Genomic DNA, 20,102 nt, shown 5'->3' with positions numbered 1-20,102 from the left:
ATGACACGTTAGTTAATGTGGTTGTCTGCCTGGACCTGTCAACTGAGGTCAAGTCTACCTTATGAATCATGAAAGTCAATTAATTATTTTTCTAATAGCTTCATCATAGCAAAACAGTTCTCATAATATCTGAACTAATTCATTCATGCTGTCATTTCCGTAAGTAATTATTAAACACCTCATATGAGTCATACACTATTTTGGGCACTGGAATAGAGAATCAAACAGACCAAGTCTATATTCTTGGGAAGTTTATACTATAATTAGGAACAGAAGCACACAACAGATGATAGGAAAATTATCAAAGATGATATATGAGCCAGGTGCAGTGATGCATGCCTGTAATCCCAGTGACTTGGGAAGCTGAGGTAGGAGGATTGTGAGTTCAAAGCCAGTATCAGCAGCAAGGCATTAAGCAACTTTTCAAGACCCTGTCTCTAAATAAAATATAAAAACAGACTGGGGATGTGGCTCAGTGGTTAAGCACCCATGGGTTCAATCCCTGGCATCAAATAAAAGGATATACAGAAAAGGATGATGAGTCGATCAAGAACAATAAAGCATAGAAAGAGACAGTATGTACATACACACAGGGGTACATGCACATGCAGACTCTATTTTAAATAGGGTGGTTAGATTAGGTAGTTCAGGAAGGGTTGTCAGTACAAATTTTATCTCAGCTCAACTCTAGTGAAGAGAAGATATGAACTGTTGGTGATTCCCAGGAAAGAGTGTTTTAGGCAGGAACAGAGTGAAAGTGTTTTAAGCTAGGAGCAAACCTGTTGTGCATGTTCCCATATAGAGTGAGGTGTACCTGGAACAGTGGGAGCAATGGGAAGACCAGGGCCCCACATCACTGAGGTCCCAGATCACTGAGTTTGCTCTGGTAGCTGTGAGGGTTTTGGATTCTACTCTGCTTAAAGTCAGAAAGGGTGTTGACCAGGAGGCTGACGCAAACTCAACTTAGCATTTTAACCAACAATCCTGTGTGCTATGAATGGTCAGATGAGGGGAAGCAAGAAGGGAAGCAGGAAACCAATGAAGAGTTTCTTTCAGAGGTCCAAGGGGAGAATGTGATGGCTTGGGCTGGAATTGGGATGAAAGTTGTGGACACAGCAAACTGTGAGTGGTCTGACTGTGGTATTCTGAAGATAAAGCTGGTCAAATTTGCTGATAGCTCAAATGTAGGGAAGAGATAGGAGCCAAGGGCGAGTCCTCTGGCTTTGGCTGAGCCCCTTGAAAATCTCCTTTCACAGATATATACAAGTCTCCTGATCTAGATCAACAGTTCATTAGAAGGGGTTGAAAATTTTGCACATCGGACTTCAGAATGTACTTAGGTCATGGTTAGGAGCTGGGTTTTTCCTGCTTCTTAATATGGTACTGACATGCCATGACCCAGGGTCCTATGAGATTACAACCAACAACAAAGAATTCACAGACAACTCCACTTTTCCCTCAATCTAGCTTCTTACTAAGAACCCTAATTTTCTTTTAAAAGTAGGACTTTCTGGGAAGCTAAATTCTGCAAGGCTCTGCTGGTTCCTGTGGAGTCTGTCGGCTTCCTTAATATCCTCTCCAAGGAGATTCTGGCCAAGTGCTCCAACTCAGCTCAATACTCCCCATTGACCAGGAAAGGTCGGTACACACGGGAAGCAGACCCACAGTTGAAAGCAAGGAAAAAGCTTCCCTGTTCTATAAATCTGAAGTGTTCTTTTCTCCACCCATCAAGAGCAGGCAGATCAGAGAAGACCTGTGACTGAGACAGCAAGATCTCCTCCCTTTCAAGGAATGGCTGCTCCTGTCAGCTGAAGACGTGGAAGGCACAGAGGCACCCAGGAAGGCACGTTGCTTTCATCCCTGCCGCCTTCTTGTGCTTGCCTCCAGCCTGCTGCAGGAGATGGAGCTGGCTGGCTGCTCTGAGGGGCTTTGCAGCCCTGTCTGCTTAATTTCCGGTGGACCCTCAGTGCCCAGGGAGAGAGCATGTTTTGCTGTGATGTTAGTAATGAACTGCCGCTGGGAACAAATTAATGAGTGTGTCAGAAGCTGCAGTGGAACGGCATTACGATTCATAAACACCACCAGGAAAATGCCAGTGGAGCCCTGATACAAATATACAGAAACTCGGAAGAAGCAAGCTCCTTTTTCTTTTAATGAGAGATGAATTTTAAATAACATCATTCTGCCCCTAACCAGCATTGCCAGGGGAGAATTTTTTTTTTTTTTTTTTTTTTTTTTTTTTTGTGTGTGTGTGTGGTACTGGGGATTGAACCCACCAGGGGAGAATTTTTTAGCACATCATGTTTTTTTTAAAAATTTTTTAAATTTCCTTTTTTTTTTTTTTTTTTTGCTTAGTTTAAATCATTCCTCCATCACCAGTTATCTGACCTATGAAAACATAGGGTAGCTTAATTTTACTTTTTATATTCATGTGCATACTTACTAACTTTGAAATATGCTTATATACCATGTACTCATGGAAAGTACACACAAATACAAATAGCACCAGCTTTCTCAGTGCTGTATCATTAGTGCTTGATAAACAAGGTCCTTCTCTTCTTTTCCTTGACTACCAAGGTTTAAATGGGCTTTCATTAATCTTATTATTTAATATTCTGAAATTGGAATTTGGATTAAGAAATTAAAACTGAAAACAAAAATCGCATTCGTTTCCAGAAATCTATGCCTTTAAAAATCACGGGTGGGAAGGAAAGGAAACTTCCATTTACTGACACAGTGCACCAGGATTTTGTTGCGAGCATCTACAGGCAACTGAATCTGTGACCCTTGATAGGCATAAGGATGTTCATGTTTATGGTGGAAGATGTCAGTGAGATAGGAAGCTTAAAACAGGGTTTTCCCTCGGAGTGACAACTCTTCATGAAAGCACCTGGGCCTGCTGCAGGGAGGTTGAGACATGGGGAAGGAATGTAAGCAATAAGACCGTGGACTATTTTCTCTCTGTTCACCTGGAGGCTTTCTTATCTGCTTTCCTTATTAGAGCTCCAGGCAAACTTTTCATTTCGTTGAAGTGTATCATAAATTATAGCTTAGAAAACTATGGGTTGGTAGGAGATTGAGCCTGGGTTTTAGAACCAGTATGACTTTGTTTCATATCCTGTCTCCAATATTTATTAGCAATTAGATTTGGAGCATATATAATTTCTTGATGCCTTGGTTTCTATCTAAGAAAGAGTAATAATAAGACCTATTTTCTTACTTGCTATGAGGATCAAAGGTAGTGAAGTAAAAAGCATTGCACTTAATTGATTTTCACCAAGGTCTGTGATTATTATAACACATTCCAGCTAGTAACTAGTCATAGATTTAAGTGATTTGTTTTCTTTCTCTGACAACTTATGGAACACAAAGTCTCCTTCCTCCACCCGCTCTGATGTCAAGGCTAACAGAAGATAATTTTGCCTTGAGTCAGAGAATCTATTTTAGCTAATCACAAGCTCAAATGTTAGGAAGCATTTTAGAAAGAACAGAACTTGTCCAAAAAGTATTGCTTATTTGTCACAAGTCACCACTTTGAATTTAGAACAATTGTGAGAAATCGTTTAGTAAAATTGAAGTAGTAATTTAACAGTTCTTTTGACCACCCCATTTCTGTTTAAAATTATTCTTTCATAGCTTCTTAACATTACGCCTATGAATTTCTATCCAAAACAGTATATGAAAGAGAAATAACAATGACTAAATCAGAATTAGATGTCAAATCAACTTTTCAGAAGCAATGACACATCGTGTTGGATTTCAGTTCCAACACTTTGGCTCTTACTTCGGAAGTTGGATTTTCAGTAGGACATGCCAGGTCTCTGCTCCTTTGACTCTATCCCTCTAATGTCAGTACAGGTTGGGTTTGTGGAATCACATGGCCCCTGTGCCTTATTAACAGATTGACTTCATATTGTCCTTGTCATTTTTCTTTTAAAAGGAGTTTGGACCAGTAGTTAATAAATTCCTCGGTGGTAAATAAAGGGGAAAAATAATTTTTAAAAACCCTCTGATTGAATGGATATTAGTTTTCAAAGTCATATTAAATAGGTCCTATACCAGCATCTTGATATATATCTAAAATGTACTAATTAAAAAATAACTATAAATGTAGGTTCTATACTGGAAATCATAGGGAAAAATCCTAGGTGAATGATACTGACCAAGGGAAAAGGAGAGATACATAGTTCAAAAACTAAAGAAGATGAGCTGTTGTATAGCCTTTTGAAACTTAGCAACCCAAAGTGAAATTCTGATAGATGAATCTAGTTTCACATGGGCCAAAAAAATTTTTTTGAACATGCTATTCATGAGCTATCAGTCTATGAATTGATGCCAAAATGTGCCAATATTTTTGTTTAGCTCATAGCAGAAAGAAATAAAAAGACAGTGTTGTGACTTTCCATAAAGCTAAATTTATTCTGCTATTAAAACTTTTCAACATCTTGATTTTAAAATCTCCCTCCTTTCTGAGACAATAGGGTATAAGAATAAAGTATTTCTCATTTCAGATAATGTGGACTTCAAGCCAATGTTAGTTAGAAGGGATAAAGAAGGACATTTCATACTGCTTAAGGGAAGCATAAATCAGCAAGATATAACAATCATAAACATCTATGCCCCAAACAGTGGCTCATCCATGTATGTTAAACAAATCCTTCTCAATTTTAGAAACCAAATAGACCATAACACAATAATACTAGGTGATTTTAACACACCTCTTTCACCACTGGACAGATCTTCCAAACAAAAATTGAACAAAGAAACCATAGATCTCAATAACACAATCAATAATTTAGACTTAACAGACATTTATAGAATATACCATCCAACCAAGAGCGAATACACTTTCTTCTCAGCAGCACATGGATCCTTCTCTAAAATAGACCATATATTATGCCACAAAGCTAATGTCAGCAAATACAAGAAGATAGAGACACTACCTTGTATTCTATCAGATCATGATGGATTGAAGTTACAAATTAATGAAAGAGTAAAAAACAGAAACTAGTCCAACACCTGGAGATTAAACAATATGCTACTATATGATGAATGGATAACAGAAGATATTAGGAAGGAAATTAAAAAATTCTTAGAGGTAAACGAGAACAAAGAAACAACATATCAAAATCTCTGGGACACTATGAAAGCGGTACTTAGAGGAAGATTTATTTCATGGAGCGCATTTAATAAAAGAAGTAAAACTCAAAAAATAAATGACCTAACACTACAGCTCAAAGCCCTAGAAAAAGAAGAACAGACCAACACCAAAAGTAGTAGAAGACAGGAAATAGTTAAACTGAGAGCTGAAATCAACGAAATTGAAACAAAAGAAACAATACAAAAATTGACAAAATAAATAGTTGGTTCTTCGAAAAAATAAACAAAATTGATAAACCTTTAGCCACACTAACAAAGAGAAGACGAGAGAAAACCCAAATCACTAAAATTCGGAATGAACAAGGAAATATCACAACAGACACGACTGAAATACAAAACATAATTAGAAGCTATTTTGAAAATCTATACTCCAACAAAATAGAAAATTTCAAAGACATCAACAGGTTTCTAGAGACATATGAATTGCCTAAACTGAACGAGGAGGACATACACAATTTAAATAGACCAATTTCAAGTAATGAAATAGAAGAAGTCATCAAAAGCCTTCCAACAAAGAAAAGTCCAGGACCAGATGGGTTCTCAGCCGAGTTCTACAAAACTTTTAAAGAAGAACTCATTCCAATACTTCTCAAAGTATTCCAGAAAATAGAAGAGGAGGGAACTCTCCCAAACTCATTCTATGAAGCCAATATTACCCTGATTCCTAAACCAGACAGAGACACATCGAGGAAAGAAAATTTCAGACCAATATCCTTAATGAACATCGACGCAAAAATTCTCAACAAAATTTTAGCAAATCGCATACAAAAACATATTAAAAAGATAGTGCACCAAGATCAAGTGGGTTTCATCCCAGGGATGCAAGGTTGGTTCAACATCAGAAAATCAATAAATGTCATTCACCATATCAATAGACTTAAAGTCAAGAATCACATGATTATTTCGATAGATGCAGAAAAAGCATTTGATAAAATACAGCACCCCTTCATGCTCAAAACACTAGAAAAAATAGGAATAGTGGGAACATTCCTTAACATTGTAAAGGCCATCTACGCTAAACCCATGGCTAATATCATTCTAAATGGTGAAAAACTGAAAGCATTCCCTCTAAAAACTGGAACAAGGCAGGGATGCCCTCTTTCACCACTTCTATTCAATATCGTCCTTGAAACTCTAGCCAGAGCAATTAGACAGACCAAAGAAATTAAAGGGATATGAATAGGAAAAGAAGAACTCAAAGTATCCCTATTTGCTGATGATATGATGGTATACTTAGAGGAACCAGGAAATTCCACCAGAAAACTTTTAGATCTCATAAGTGAATTCAGTAAAGTAGCGGGATATAAGATCAATGCACATAAATCTAAGGCATTTTTATATATAAGCGATGAATCTTCAGAAAGAGAAATTAGGAAAACTACCCCATTCACAATAGCTTCGAAAAAAATAAAGTATTTGGGAATCAATCTCACAAAAGAGGTGAAAGACCTCTACAATGAGAACTACAGAACACTAAAGAAAGAAATTCAAGAAAACCTTAGAAGATGGAAAGATCTCCCATGTTCTTGGATAGGAAGAATTAATATTGTCAAAATGGCCATACTACCAAAAGTTCTATACAGATTCAATGCAATTCCAATTAAAATCCCAATGATGTACCTTACAGAAATAGAGCAAGAAATTATGAAATTCATCTGGAAGAATAAAAAACCCAGAATAGCTAAAGCAATCCTTGGCAGAAAGAGTGAAGCAGGGGGTATCGCAATACCAGATCTTCAACTCTACTACAAAGCAATAGTAACAAAAACGGCATGGTATTGGTACCAAAATAGACAGGTAAATCAATGGTACAGAATAGAGGACACGGACACAAACCCAAATAAATACAATTTTCTCATACTAGACAAAGGGGCCAAAAATATGCAATGGAGAAAAGATAGCCTCTTCAACAAATGGTGCTGGGAGAATTGGAAATCCATATGCAACAGAATGAAACTAAACCCATATCTCTCACCATGCACGAAACTAAACTCAAAATGGATTAAGGACCTCGGAATCAGACCAGAGACAGTGCATCTTATAGAAGAAAAAGTAGGTCCAGAGCTTCAACATGTCGGCTTAGGACCAGACTTCCTCAACAGGACTCCCATAGCACAAGAAATAAAAGCAAGAATTAATAACTGGGATAGATTCAAACTAAAAAGCTTTCTCTCAGCAAAGGAAACTATCAGCAATGCAAAGAAAGAGCCTACAGAGTGGGAGAAAATCTTTGCCAATCATACTTCAGATAGAGCGCTAATCTCCAGAATCTATAAAGAACTCAAAAAACTCTACACCAAGAATGTAAATAATCCAATCGACAAATGGGCTAAGGAAATGAATAGACACTTCACAGAAGAAGATATACAAGCAATCAACAAACATATGGAAAAATGTTCAACATCTCTAGTAATAAGAGAAATGCAAATCAAAACCACCCTAAGATTCCATCTCACCCCAATTAGAATGGCAATTATCAAGAATACAACCAACAACAGGTGTTGGCGAGGATGTGGGGAGAAAGGTACACTCTTACATTGCTGGTGGGGCTGCAAATTAGTGCAGCCACTCTGGAAAGCAGTGTGGAGATTCCTTAGAAAACTTGGAATGGAACCACCATTTGACCCAGCTATCCCACTCCTTGGTCTATACCCAAAGGACTTAAAATCAGCATATTACAGAGATACAGCCACATCAATGTTCATAGCTGCTCAGTTCACAATAGCCAGATTGTGGAACCAACCTAGATGTCCTTCAATTGATGAATGGATAAAGAAAATGTGGTATATATATACAATGGAATATTACTCAGCCATAAAGAATGATAAAATTATGGCATTTGCAGGCAAATGGATGAAACTGGAGAATATCATGCTAAGTGAGATAAGCCAATCTCAAAAAACCAAAGGAAGAATGATATCGCTACTAAGTGGATGATGACACATAATGGGGGGTGGGAAGGGTTAGTGTTGGGGTTGGAGTTGCGTTTAGGGAGGGGGGCAGGAATGGAGGAAGGAAGGACTGTATAGATGGAGGGGAAGGGTGGGAGGGGAGGGGGGGAAGGGAAAAAATGGCAGAATGAATCAAACAACATTACCCTATGTAGATTTATGATTACACAAATGGTATGCCTTTACGCCATGTACAGACAGAGAAACAACATGTATCCCATTTGTTTACAGTTTTATAATTAAAAAAAATAATAATAAAGTATTTCATGGTATTTTTTTTAAATACCCTCTCAAAGGAAAGTAAAGAATTTGAAGTCTCATTCTTTCCATTTAAAAAGGTGTATATATTTTGCTGATATGAGAGACCTAGAGTTCTAGAACCATGATCCTCATTGATACATTTCTCACATCATTCGGAAGAGTCAATGACGTGTAGAGATGGTCTGACTCCCACTGTGGTCATTTACTGTCCTTGAGAACTTTTATGGGTCTTTTAAACTTTTTGTGCCTCAATTTACTCACCTGTAAAATGGAAAAAATACTAATAATCCTACTTTATCAGAATGATGTGAAAATAAACCAAATAACACGTGTACAAATACTTAGGACGAGATCAGTTGCCCACTAAGCATGCAATAAATGCTACCTACTATAATTTAACCAGAGAGGTTGTACTGTGTGTTAATGGAAACACAATAACATACAGCTGGAAATTTCCCAAACTGAGTTTTTTTTCTTTCTGGACTAGTGCTTTGTAATAAAATTAGTTGGTTTATCTATATACATTATAACAGTTATTTTAAAAAATCTTTTACATCAGATATTCAAATAACTGAATATCATTTTCAACCCTGATGACAGGGATAATACTAAAGATAATGACTTTAAATTTTCACATTATTTTAATGCATATAGAGGTACTCTACTGTAAGGTATTGCATTTGTATGAAAGTATTTGTGAAGCTTTTAAGCTTTATTGCTGTTTCTTGACAGCTTGTTTTTACTTGCATTATATACCATTATAATTGGTATGCAAAACAATGTCATTTTCTTCTTAAGATACTCTTTGGAAATTTGTAACTGGTTACAATGTCTATATAATATTATATCACAACACCTATGTTATGAGATAATATTCAAGTGAAAGGTCAATTTTATGAATTTAGATTTTTCCCCTCTATAGTTTCAATAGCATTTGACTGGACAGACAGGTACATGAGTAGGAATTTAGGAAATGACAAAGCGAACACCATGAGTGTAAGTTTTAGACAAGAGGCTATGAGACAGAATGAGCAGTCTCCACAGGCAGGAAAATGAAAATGGAGCAGATGGGCTCATTCTGCAATTTCGGATAGAGCTCTTGGCAAACACAAAAGCATCTGGTGGACAAAGGACAAAGCGTTTTGTCTGAACTCACAACCTGAAGCAAGAAAGACTGACTCTTTGCCATTAATTTAGAGGAACCTTGGCCAGAAGAGTGGGAAGAGTGAGGGGAGGAGAGAGGCCAGACAGGCTTAAGATACATTAGTTTCTTTATCTCCTAATGGACAGACTAAAATTTGATTTAAATTCCAAGCAAAATCACATTAGCTGAGTTCAGCAGAACTCCTGAGAGATAGTTATTGGCCATCCCTAATCACTTCTCAAGTGATCACTTGACCCAACTTTCACAAGTCAGCTGGTTTTCTGACTTGCTGGTGGTGGTGGCTAGAGTACCTGGGAAGAACTTTGCAACGGTAGCTTCTTTGTGTTTGTGTGTGAGAGAGGTGACCCTGTGCTCAACAAAAGCACAAACAGCTGCCTGGTATAGTTCATTGGGAAAAAGCAGCTCACAATTATGGTTTTCAAAATGATATCTTCTGGTTTGAAAAAAATACACTTCTGTTTGTATTCCTATTTAAGAATTTGGAAATGATGTCTCTGAATACCTCTTTCTTCATTGCAGGTGTTTGGTTGATGGATTTGAGTGTCTACTATAGAAGGCTAATTCTAGATCCAGGTGGTTATATATATTTAATTCAATATGATTACCTCCTTTTGCTGGGAATACTATGTTCATTTTTTTTTTACTTTCTTAATTCCTATTATGTGCAAATGATCACTTGTTTTTGGACTGAGAAGAAGGCTAATTATTTGAATTGCACAACCTATACACATATGTATAACATATTCATATATGCAAACACCCTTGTATAACATGAAAACTAGAATAAGCAAATTCACCCATAATAATGAATTTACATATTTTGAGAAGGGGTAATTAAAATTGGGACTTGCAGAAATGGCAGTACTTAATGTTGAGTGGATTCTAAGATGCAAATGCTGAATATGCATTTTTAAAAAGACGATCTGCAAAAATATAATTTGTAGAACCAAAGGGTGAATATTGTGTTACATATGAAGAATTTAAAAAATTATCAGTGACTAAAATTTCATCTGAGTGTAGAGATATTTTTAGTTGTTGCCTTATAGTCACCAAATAGGTGTGAAACCCAGAGTCACACAAAGAAGCTGAGTGCAAAATTGAATTTGCAGGTACGGCATTTCTGGATCTACAGATTTCTCATCAAATGCTAAAGCTCCCCCCAGGTTCATATTGCAGGTGATGACTAAAGAAATGGTTCATGAGGTGATCTCTCTCTTTCTCTGTCTTTCTTGGTGATAGTACTTTTCATACTGATATTAGTTTCAGAGTTTAAAACAATTATCACTTCAGACAGTAGATTAGGTATATGTCAGAGAATTTCAGCAATTTCACTATAATTAAGCTGGAACACAGACTAATTTGAGAATAAAGAACCCTCACTGATGGGTGCTGTAGCTTGTACCTAAAATTCTAGTGATTTGGAAAGCTGAGTCAGGAGGATCACAAGTTGGAGGCTAACTTCAAGAACTTAGTGAGACATTGTCTCAAATTTTAAAAAAAAGGTGGGCGGGGGAACTGGAGTGTAGATCAGTGGTGGAGTACCCCTGGATTATAAAACAACCAAACAAAAAAGAACCCCTACCATTTCTCTCAATGCCTTGCACAGGACAGGAAGAGAACCATACTCCATGGGTTTCCTTAGTCTTCTGCCACAGAGCCCAGATCTTGCCACAGAGCCCAATCTGGTACCACCATCTGATTCATGTCTGTTTCTGCCATCAGACATGGGATGCTAGAAGACAAAGACAGTAATGAAGTAAATCAAAGGTTTGTCAGCTTTGGTTGCTGGTCTTTCTGCCTGCCTGCCTGCTTGTCTCTCTCCTTCTCTAGTTAGAGAATATGGCCCTTTCTGACAAACCACCCATCTACAATGCATAAGTTGTGAACTCTGGAACTGAGGGTAGCAGGGAATTCCAAGAAGAGCTACTATCTCATCTGCCCATTCTCTACAGCAAACCAGGGACCTTTAGCATTTGATAAGGAATCAGAAAATCTACATCTGTAAACCTCATTTTGTACTCAGTTTCCCTGGGTGACTCTGGATTTCATGCTTGTTGGAGAATTAAGACCCAGCAACTGGAAAACCTATCAATGCAAAGCAAATTTTATTCACCTCTACATTTCTAATTTGCAATCTACATCACAATACTCCATCTTTCAGTTGAAACTGCTTAGTTCTGCAAATTATATTTTCACATTGACTTAAGAAGGCTGCTTGGCATATTTCCCCAGTACATAGTGATCCATAAAATGCTTGTTGTCTTTATATAAATATAAAGTAAATGTATAATTATTTGCTGAGGTAACTGAGCCAAATACTAAGAAAGGATGGAGCTAGAGCACTTCAACTTCTTGCTACACTGTATATCTCATTGGATTCAGGATTTTCTTCCAAAATGCACACATTAGAAAGGCAATCTTCCAATTTTATCACAAGGTATTCAGGGAAGTTCCAATAGTAAATGAACTGGCAGGAAACAATAAAGTTTCTAATGCAATGTGGTAAAATTGATTCTCTCTGAGACCCTGGCACTTTGTTAGATCATAATTGTGACTCTGAGTTAGGAAAGCTAAACTACAAAAGCTCAACATTTGACTTCTCTTCTTTTTTCATCTTGGTTTTAAAAATTATTCTTAGCTATTTTTAGTCAGTAATACATTGCATGACTAAAACTTCCAAAGGCATAAAAGAAAATAGAAATTTTGGGTTTGAAGATGAAAGCATGAATTTCCATGCACCCTCCCTAGTTTCATAAATCACTCTAAAATAAAAAGGAAAAATGAGACAAACAGAAAGGGAATCTCCATATTAGGTAATAGACCAAGTTGGGGGTAACTAAAATGTTGAAGTAGAGTGGATAGGGAGAGTATGAATGGACTGGATTAGAACCAGAAGTTAAATCTCACCCTCTTTGTTCCTGGACCATGGAGTTGCCCTTCTTGCCCTTCTCAGAGGTCATAATAATCAACAGTGTATTGTGATTCCTTTGGAGGCATTCAAACACAAATATATGTTATTTTCCTGTAATGATACAAATATTACACATTATACATACAATTATGTGTTTGGATAATTTTAAAAGTTATCTTTCCACATCAGTTGAAATAGATCTGCAATTTTTTTGATGGCTTTGTAGTATTTAATTATATAGTTACTCATAATTTATTTAACCAGTCTTTGTTGATAGACATGTAGATTGTTTACAATAATATGCAGCTATGAGCAATCCTGCAAATAATGATGCTGCATATCAATCTATCCATCATCTCACATATACCTATCTAAAGAATGGACTCTAGTAAATAAGTTGTCATTTCAAATGATATATGTATTATAAAGTTTGATATATCTCTTTAAGTTGCGTAGAGGTTATTCCAATTTGTAATTTTAGTTACAATGAAAGAAATTTTCTCCAAAATATCCTTGAAATGTGTTTTAAAACTTGGCACCAAAACAGACAATGTAGATCAGTTGTACAGAGACAAACCCACATAAATACAGTTATCTCATACTAGACAAAGGTGCCAAAAACATTCATTGGAGAAAAGACAACCTACTCAACAAATCATGCTGGGAAAACTGTAAATCTATATGTAACAAAAAGAAATTAAGCCCCTATCTCTCACCCTGCATGAAATCAACTCAAAGTGGATCAAAAATGTAGGCACTAGAACAGAGACCCTGTAACCACTTTTTCTAGTAGGCCCAAATCTTCATCATGTCAGCTTAGGATTTGATTGCCTTAACAAAATTCCTAAAGTACAAGAAGTAAAATCAAGAATCAATAAATGGGATGGATTCAAAAACTAAAAATTTTCTTCAAAGCAAAGGAAAGAGTCAATAACATGAAGAGAAAACCTATAGAGTGGGAGAAAATCTTTACCACGGGCACCTCAGATACAGCATTAATCTCCAGGATATACAAAGAACTCAAAAAACTCAACACCAAAAAAGCAAATAACCCAATCAATACATGGGCTAAGGAACTGAACAGACACTTCACAGAAGATGAAATACAACTGACCAACAACTATGCTGAAGAATGTTCATCATCTCTAGCAATTAAGTCTTAGTACAAGTCCAGCGTGGGCAAGGGAAAAGTTTCTGAAAGAAGGACAGGCCAGCTGTAAATTAATCACTAACAAACTTATTTAATAGAAAAAACACAGGAAACAATTATCTCTTTTGAATCAGGGTATGTGAGGGATTGAGCCATGCTAAGATCTGTCTCTATCAAGAAATGGAGCCTGCGCTTGGTTTATTTATAGAGGTACAGATCAAAGGAGGACTGGTAGGAGCTTCTTCTGTGAGAAACAGAATGGTGTGGAGTTAAGCAAGCTATTTTACTCTGGTGGGTCTTCCCAGCAGGACCTGAAAATTTCAGGGGTAATCTGGAAAAATCTGTCAGTGATTACCAGTTTCTAGGAGCCAGATTCCATGTCTGATAGCTCACCAAGTCTGGTTTTATTTGCTGGTCATAGATGACTTCCCACAATTAGGGAAATGCAAATCAAAACTATTCTGAGATTTCATCTCACTCCAGTCAGAATGGCTATAATCAAGAATACAAGCACAATAGCTGTTGGTGAGAATGTGGAGGGAAAGGTACACTCATACATTGTTGGTAGGACTGCAAATTGGTACAACCATTCTGGAAAGCAGTATGGAGATTTCTCAGAAAACTTGGAATGGAACCACCATTTGACCCAGTTATCCCATTCCTGGGTTTATACCCAGAGGACTTAAAATCAGCATACTGCAGTGATGAAGCCACATCAATGTTTATAGCAGCTCAACTCACAATAGCTATGGAATCAACCTAGATGCCCTTCAACAGATGAATGGATAAGAAAATGTGGTACATATACACAATGAAATATTACTCGGCCATAAAGAAGAATGAAATTATGGCATCTGCCAGTAAATGGATGGAACTGGAGAATATCATGCTAAGTGAAATAAGCCAATTCTAAAAAAACAAAGGTTGACTGTTTTCTCTGTGAAGAGATGGAAGGGGGCATGAGGGTAGGAAGGACAGTAGAATGAATTGGACATTTTTACTCTATGTGCATATATGACTACACAACTGGGGTAATTCTACATCATGTACAAGCAGAAGAATGAGAAGTAATACTCCATTTATGTATAATGTGTCAAAATGTGTTCTACTGTCATGTGTAACTAATCAGAAAAAAAAAATCAAAGGGAAAAAACTATCTAATTCTAGTTTTAAAAAATCTTTATTGTAGAGAAACAAAATATGGTAGGTGCTTAATAAATCTTTTCTGTTAAAAATAAACTTTATGATCTCTCCAAATATTTTAATGATAATATCAGATTTCAACTTGCAACTTTTCTATTATGAGTAAGGTTAGCATTTTAGAAATATTTGGAACTGTAAAAAACTGTTAAATGAACAGGCTGTCATATACTTTGTTTCCTTTTTCCAGTGGATTCCTTTTTCAAAACAAGATTTATAGAAACTTTTTGTACATGAAGGGAATTAATTTTCTGTGATGTGAACCACAAATATTATGAGGCTTTTCTTTTAGTTTTTAGGTTGCTTTATTGCTGATGTTTCACAGAACATTTGTACAAAATGCAAATTTTCCCCTTAGTAAATCAATTGAACACAGAAATAACCATAGTCCAGATTAAGAGACAGAACCTCAAAGGCTTCCTGTGTTGTCCTTCCTAATCAGAACCTCTTCTCCTCCACGGAAGCTAACCAGTGGGCAAGATTTCATGGTAATCTTCATTGCTTTCATTATTATTTTTTAATCTACTTTTACTTTTTGCAGTTCTGGGGATTGAACCCAGGGTCTCTTGCATGCTGGGCAAGCACTCTTCCACTGAGCTACATCCCTAACCCTTTTATTTGTTCTCTTGCCCAGTAAGTATGCATCCTTAACACTGGAATGAAATTGCCTGCGTTCCAACTTTATACAAATGGACTGATCTAGTGTCATTCTGTTGTGTCTGGCATCCTTTGTTCAGCGTTGGGTTTGTGGGATTCACCTTTTGGGCATTATGAGTTCATTGTTTGACTTTTGACTCTGCTAACAGTAATCGTGGTCACATTGAGATTTTATAAAAATTGTTTCCTTTTAATGATTTTCTATTTTTATTTGCTATAGTAAGTATTTTTAAAGCAGTCTGTAATTTATTTGATATTAAAGTTAAGGTACTGAACACACACACACCCTGAAACAATTTTTTTTCTAGAAGGCTGCTAACCTGTTACATTACATTTATTGAACAAACCTCCCTTTCCCCACCCATAAATTAAAATATCTTTGTCACATATTTAATTGTCAATTTATATGCATATTTCCTGACTTTTATTTTTCTGTTATTCACAAATTACACCATTTAAATTACTGTGGCTGTATAATAAGCTTCTATATTTGTCTGGACTAATTCTCTCTCCTTGTCGTTTACTCCTAATAATCAAGATTATTTTTTCCTGCTTATTCTTCCACGTGAAATTTAGAGTGAATTTATATAATTCTAAATAGAATATTATTTGTGTTTTTATTTGTATCAGCTTTAATTTATAGCTAACCCAGGAGTAATTAATATCTTTATGATACTAAGAACACAGGGTTTTCTTTTTCATTTTCATCCTCTTTTATGTGTTATAAAGCTTTCTTAAGTTAACTGTTGATAGTATTGTTAATTTACTTATGTACCATGTACTCTACACCATGTCTCTGATTCTGGTATATATTCAGATTATTTAAATGCATAAAGGCAAATGATTTTTTATGTTACTTTAGTGCCCAGACATCTTTTTTAATTTTAAAATATTTTAGTGGTTTTAATTAGAGTCTTTCCAATTTTCCATATAAACATATACACCTGATTATTTATGTGTTGGTTTCTCACTATAATTTTTTCTTTATCTTTTTTAATGGTATTCATTGGTATTTCTGGAGCAATATTATGTAACAATGGTTATAAAGGTATTCTTTTCTTTGTCCTTGATTTTAATGAAAATGCTTTTTGGTATTGTCCCAGTAAATTTAGTGCTGACTTTATGTTGTGATTATTTATACTTAAGAGCATTATTTAATTCCTACTTTGTAGTGTTTTTTTAAGGAATAGTTTTTGATTCTTATATATTGATGCCTTTATGAAAATGGTGATGAATGTTTGCTTTTGACTTCTTTACATGATCATTTATATTAATAATTTACTAATATTGATACCTTCTTTAATTTTTGAGTTTTACCTTGTTATTCTGTGCTTTTTATAAAAAATATGCTGCTACATTTTTCCTGCTCCTGGTGTGTAGGGATTCTTGCATAGCTTCTCATGATGGGATTGATCTGGAATTTTTTTTCTCATATTAACTTTGAAGGTTTTTGTAGCAAGGCTGGAGTACTTCCAAAGAAAGATTTCAAAGTTAATTTTTTTCCTTCTTCTGTGCTGTAGACAAATTTAAAACAATAAACATTAGAATTATCTGTTCTTAGACATGTAGTCAAAATCCCCTGGGAAATCTGTTTGGAAAGACAGTTCTTTGAAATGTTTTTCCCCCTACAGCAAATATATTGCTTAGGTTCTCTAACTTTTCTGAAATTGGTTCTGGTCAAGTTTTGCTCAGCAATTGCCACTGAGAGTCAGTTAACTACACAGAAATCATATATTTAGAAGCATTGTTGACAGCTATTTGGGCATTTTACACTTCCTTGGTTGAGTTTTTATGAGGTTAGAGATACAAAAAATGTAAATTCAAAACATGTGCTGCAGGATTGCTAAAACAAGCATCCGAGAATGACTTGACTGTAAATGTGTTGCTGCCTTCCAATAATGGAAACTGGCAGGAAAACTTAAGTGACAGGAAAAGACAGGGAAGATTTTCAAAGATGGTTAGAAAGCCTTTTAAGACGATTCCTACGTAGCTCACAAAAATAGAGTCTCATGCGTGAGAAAGTTGCTTGGCAGAAACCAATCTCCTCACCAACTTACTGTTCTGAAACTCAGTATCTCACCCTGGAGGATCACAAATTTCTGGATCCTCTTCACAAAGTCTGTCATCCTTGTAAATATGGGAAACAGACCTTCCAAGGCCAAGGCTACCTCTGCTTGTCATACTGCTGATCTTTGGTGCTACTTAGAATGTTGTATGGTACAGATGTGGAACTGAGGGTTAATGAGACAACAGAGAATGAAAAGCAGAAAAAAAGCAAATAAATCATCTATAATCATCTACTATGTATACAGCATGATAAAAACTACATGTCATATGTCATTTAATGTTTACCACTTGAATTTCACAGAGAACTAACAAGTTCCCTGAAGTTAAATGGCTTTCCTAAAGCTGCATCATTAATATATAACTGAGTTGCAACATGAATCCATGTTCTTCCACTATACTATCCCTGTAACTTCAATGAAAAAAATGAAGAGCTGCAAAAGAAGAAAAGTACAGTTGGTAGAATAATGTATTAATGACCCTGAGGAAAAGAGTTTAGAAATCCCACAGGCAACAAAAGCTAAGGTCACCAAAATTTATCATGTTGGCCAATTATTTTAGTTCCTGTTGTATCATGATTTTTTTTTATCACATCAGGGGGAAAAATACCATTCTTACTTAGTTTCTATTTTAAAGTTGTCAGGCACATTTGAAAAAAAAAAAAGGAAAAAAGAATGACTTTGTTTTTAGTAACTTTCTGGTCAGAGAGGTAATTTTCTAGGTTGGCAGTTAGTTCCTGAGAGGCAGCTATTTTCGTCTGACCTAAACATCGGCCCACCATCCATAAGACACTGGTGTGCACCTCTCAAAGCCTTTACAGCAAGCAGATAAGGTTCATAGCAGTGAACAAGAGACACATAATCCAGTTTGGCTTCAGGAACTAAATTTCAACATGGAAACAATTCTTAACAGTACCACACCAACCAGCGCCTACTGATTGTCGGACTAAAATAAATTTGTTATTTCAGCCTTCTCATTAATTCACACATAACCCTTAGTAATTTTCTTAGAACTCAGATTTTATTTCATTGATCTTAATATGTGTTTCCAAGAGTGTATGGGAGAAAAATCTCTCTCTTTAAGATGGTCCTATACATGACATTTCTAAAGTTAAAAATGTGTTCAGGAAGTGTTGGACATGAAATCCATCTCTGGATGTTCTTAATACACATACACATATTAAAAGCCCTGAGAAGTCCTGCAAACGAGAGAGACTTGTTTAACTTAGTTTAATTGAGCATTTTCAAACTCATATTTGACCAACAGTCATTTTATTCATGGAATATCATCAAATTCTAATGTACTACATATGGGGTGTGCATGTGTGTGTGTTTTCTAAATAGGGAGTTATCAAACTACAACCCATGAACTAAGTACACTCAGAGATTCTTTTCATGTTTCTCAGAGTTTTTCACATTTCTAAAATAAAGAAGAACAAAACAAAAACAAAAACAAAACGACAACAACAACAACAAAAAGTCCACGGGAACAAAGAGAAAGAAATGAAAACCAAGAATGAGTATCATGTGCATTTGAATTCTAAATGTGATCCTTAAACACCCCAATATTTACTTATTTACTCTTGGTTCTTTATAGAAAACTGTGATCCACTTCTATTATTCTAAACCCAAAATACTAACACATTTAAGTAAATAAACCTATATTATATATTACAAATTACTTAAAGAACTATGGCAATTGTTTATTTTTATGTGAGAACACTTAAAATCCTCTTTCAGTCATTTTGAAATATACAATACATTAATGTTAGCTATAGTCGACATGTTATGTGATAGAAGAACAGAATTCATTACTTCTGAGTAAAACTTTGTATGTATTGAGTAGAGACTTCCCCTTACCTCATGCATCCCCACCCAGACCTCTGGTAACCATATTCTAGTATCCACTTCTGTAAATTCAGAATAATTGAGATCAGACAGTACTTATCTCTCTATACCTGGCTCATGAAATAACTGAGAGTCGCATACCAATTGAAGAATTTCTGTCATTACCAATTGGGGTCATTACCAATCTTTATAGTCACTTATAAAATGAATAGATCACACTCATTGCTTTGTTTAAGGGAAGAGTTCCAAAGGTATCCAGTAATTTAAATATTATCTGGTAATTTAAACATTCAAGGTTCTCAAGCTGCAACTCCATCCCATTTTTTAAATTTATTTTTATTGTAAACAAATGGGATACATCTTGTTTCTCTTTCGTACATGAAGTAGAGGCATACCATATGTGCACTCATATGTTTTTTTATTTTTTTATTTTTTTAATTTTTATTTATTTTTTGCAGTGCTGGGGATTGAACCCAGGGCCTTGTGCTTACGAGACAAGCACGCTACCAACTGAGCTATATCCCCAGCCCTTGCAATCATACGTTTATATAGGGTAATGGTGTTTGATTCATTCGTAATTTTTTCTTCCCCCCACCCCTTCTACCCCTCTTTTCCCTCTATACAGTTCCTCCTTCCTCCATTCTTGCCTCCATCCAACCCCCCATTATGTGTCATCATCCGCTTATCAGTGAGATCATTTGTCCTTTGGTTTTTTGAGATTGGCTTATCTCACTTA

Source organism: Sciurus carolinensis, chromosome 2, assembly GCF_902686445.1.
Source record: "Sciurus carolinensis chromosome 2, mSciCar1.2, whole genome shotgun sequence".
NCBI classification, from domain to species: Eukaryota; Metazoa; Chordata; class Mammalia; order Rodentia; family Sciuridae; genus Sciurus; species Sciurus carolinensis.
This window is presented reverse-complemented; position numbering follows the sequence as displayed.